The sequence below is a fragment of the Mastomys coucha genome, unplaced genomic scaffold, assembly GCF_008632895.1.
Source record: "Mastomys coucha isolate ucsf_1 unplaced genomic scaffold, UCSF_Mcou_1 pScaffold5, whole genome shotgun sequence".
Taxonomy (NCBI): domain Eukaryota; kingdom Metazoa; phylum Chordata; class Mammalia; order Rodentia; family Muridae; genus Mastomys; species Mastomys coucha.
This window is the reverse complement of record NW_022196911.1, coordinates 69,214,970-69,218,812: the sequence shown is the minus strand read 5'-3', so window position 1 is coordinate 69,218,812 and position 3,843 is coordinate 69,214,970.

Below are 3,843 nucleotides of genomic sequence, written 5' to 3'. Positions count from 1 at the left end.
TTAATAGTTGAGTAGTACTCCATTGTGTAGATGTACCACTATTTCTGTATCCATTCCTCTGTTGAGGAACATCTGGGTTTTTTCCAGTTTCTGGCTATTATAAATAAGGCTGCTATAAACATAACATATGGTAGGGTATGTGTCCTTATTACATGTTGGAACATCATCTGGGTATATTCCGAGGAGTGGTATAGCTGGGTCCTCTAGTAGTACTATGTCCAGTTTCGGAAGGAAGCACCAAACTGATTTCTAAAGTGATTGTACCAGCTTGCAATCTCACCAGCAATGAAGGAGTGTTCTTTCTCCAAAACCTTGCCAGCATTTGCTGTCACCTGAGTTTTTTATCATAGGCATTCTTACTGGTGTGAGGTAGAATCTCAGGGTTGTTTTGATTTGCATTTCCCTGAAGACTAAGGATGTTGAACATTTCTTTAGGTGCTTCTCAGCCATTCGATATTCATCAGTTGAGAATTCTTTATTTAGCTCTGTAACCTGTTTTTTTAATAGGGTTATTTGTTTCTCTGGAGTATAACTTCTTGAGTTCTTTATACCTATTGGACATTAGCCCTCTATCAGATATAGGATTGGTAAAGATCTTTTCCCAGTTTGTTGGTTGCTGTTTTGTCCTATTGACAGTGTCTTTTGCCTCACAGAAGCTTTGTAACTGTATGAGGTCCCATTTGTCAATTCTTGATCTTAGAGCATAAGCTATTGGTGTTCTGTTCAGGAAATTTTCCCCTGTGCCTATGTGCTCGAGGTTCTTCCACACTTTCTTTTCTATTAGTTTCAGTATATCTGGATTTTTGTGAAGGTCCTTGATCCACTTGGAGTTAAGCATTGTATAAGGAGATAGGAATGGTTCTATTTGCATTCTTCTACATGCTAACTGCCAGTTGAGTCAGCACCATTTGTTGAAAATGGTGTCTTTTTTCCACTAGATGGTTTTATCTCCTTTGTCAAAGATCAAGTGACCATAGGTGTGTCAGTTCATTTCTGGGTCTTCAATTCTATTCTATTGATCTACCTACCTGTCACTGTACCAATACTATGCAGTTTTTATCACAATTGCTCTGTAGTACAGCTTATGTTCCAGAATGGTGATTCTACCAGAGGTTCCTTTATTGTTGAGAATAGTTTTGTCTATCCTGGGTTTTTTGTTATTCCAGATGAATTTGCAAATTGCCCTTTCTAAGACTGTGAAGAATTAAGTTGGAATTTTGATGGGGATTGCATTGAATCTGTAGATTGCTTTCGGCAAGATGAAGTTATGAAATTCTGAGGGAAATGTATGGATCTGGAGAATATCATCCTGAGTGAGGTAACCAAATCACAAAAGAGCACACATGGTATGCATTCTCTGATAAGTGGATATTTGCCCAGAAGATCAGAATATACAAAGTACAATCAACAAACCACAAGAAAGTCAAGAAGAAGGAAGACCAAAATGTGGATACTTCATTCCTAGTTAAACAGGGGAACAAAATACCCATGGAAGGAGTTGCAGAGACTAACTATGGAGCAGAGACTGAAGGAAGGACAATCCAGCCTGATATAGCTGTCTCCTGAGAGGCTCTGACAGTACCCGACTAACACAGAAGTAGAGGCTCACAGCCATCCATAGAACTGAGTACAGGGTCCCCAATGAAGGAGCTAGAGAAAGGACCCAAGGATCTGAACAGTTTGCAGCCCCTTAGGATGAACAACAATATGAACTAACTAGTACTCTCAAAGCTCTCAGGGACTAAAACACCAACCCAAGAATACACATGGTGGGACTCATGGCTCCAGCAGCATATGTATAGTAGAGGATGGCCAAGTCATTCATCAGTGGGAGGAGAGGTCCTTGGCCCTGTGAAGGTTCTATGCCCCAGTGTAGGGGAATGCTAGGGCCATTAAGCAGGAGAGGGTGGGTGGTGAGCAGGGGGTACAGGGGAGGGAACAGGGGCTTTTTTTTGTTGTTGTTTTTTTATTTTTTTTATTTTATTTACTTATTTTTTTTGTTTTTGTTTTGGAGGGTAAACTGAGAAAGGAGATATTGTATGACATGTAAATAAAAAAAAAAATCTAAGCCGGGCAGTGGTGGCACATGCCTTTAATCCCAGCACTTGGGAGGCAGAGGCAGAGGTAGGTGGATTTCTGAGTTCGACAACAGCCTGGTCTACAAAGTTAGTTCCAGGACAACCAGGGCTGCACAGAGAAGCCCTGTCTTGAAAAAAAAACAAACAAAAATCTAATAAAAAAAACCCAGCAGATGCTGGTGAAGATATAGAGAAAGAGGAGAGGAACACTCCTCCATTGCTGGAGGACTGTAAGCTGGTAGATAAAACCACTTTGAAAATCAATGTGGCAGTTCCTGAGAAAATTGGAAATAGTTCTACCTGAATATCCATCTATACTACTGGGCATATACACAAAAGTTGCTCCCACATATAACAAAGAAACATGCTCCACTATGTTTATAGTAGCCTTATTTATAATAGCCAGAGCTGGAATCAACCCATATGTTCTTCAACAGAAGAATGGATACATAAAATGTAGTACACTTATACAATGGAACACTATGCAGCTATTAAAAATAATGACTTCATGAAATTTGCAGTAAATTGGATGGAACTAGAAAATATTATCCTGAGTGAGGTAACCCAGGTCTAAAAGAACACACATGGTATGTACTTACTGACAAGTGGATAGTAGCCTCAAAGCTCAGATTGCCCACAATACAACACACAGACTGTATGGAGCTTAGAAGTAAGGAAGACCAGGATGTGGATGCTTCAGCCCTGCAAAATGGGTGAAACAGGATGCTTATAAGAAGTGGAGGGAGGGTGTACCTGGGAGGGAAAAAGGAGGGGTAGGAATAAAGGTTAGGCAGGATCAGGTATTGGAGAGGACAGGAGAGAGTTACAAAAGGTCAAGAAATCAAATAAAAATATGTAGTAGTTGGAAATGAAGAACTGGGTGTAGCTACTGAGGGTCCCACAAATGTCAGGGACACTAGTGGCCCCTGGACCCAACCAGGATGACATTAGCTGAAATGCACAGTAAAGATGAGATAAAACTATAGAGATCACCTCCAGTAGATAGAGATGGCCCCCAGTAGAGGGATAGTGTCACTGACCCAACTCAAAAATTTAACCCTGAAGTGTTCCTGTCCAAGGGAAAGACAGGGACAAAAAGAAATGAAGCAGAGACTGAAGAAAGGTCCATCTGGAAACCATCACACCTAGAGATCCATCTATCTGCAGACACAAACCCAGACACTGCGCACCTGGGGATCCATCTGTCTATAGACACGAACCCAGACTCTGTTGATGTTGCCAAGAGGCTCTTACTGACAGGAACCTGGTATAGCTGTTCCCTGGGAGGTTCTGCCAGCATCTGAACAATGCAGATGTGGGTGTTTCCAGACAACCATCAGACTGAGCTTGGGACCCTGGTAAGGGAGCTGGAAGAAGGGCTGGAAGAGCAGAGGGGGATTTCAACCCCATAGAAAGAACAATGTTGGCCATCCATTGCTCCCAGGGACTAGACCCCAAACCAAAGAGTGTACATAGACCATGGTTCCAGATACATATGTAGCAGAGGATGGCCTTGGCTGACATCAATGGGAGGGGAGGTCCTTTGTCCTGTGGAATTTGATTCTTCAGCATAGGGGGATGCTGGGGTGGTGGGGTGGGAATGAATGAGTTAGTGAGGAAGCACCCTCATAGAAGCAAAGTGGAGGGGGGAGAGAGGAGATGGGATAGGAGGGTGGTGGTGTTACCAGGAAGGGGGTTACCATTTGAGATGTCAATGAATGGAATGGTTAATAATAAGAGAGAGAGAGAGAGAGAGAGAGAGAGA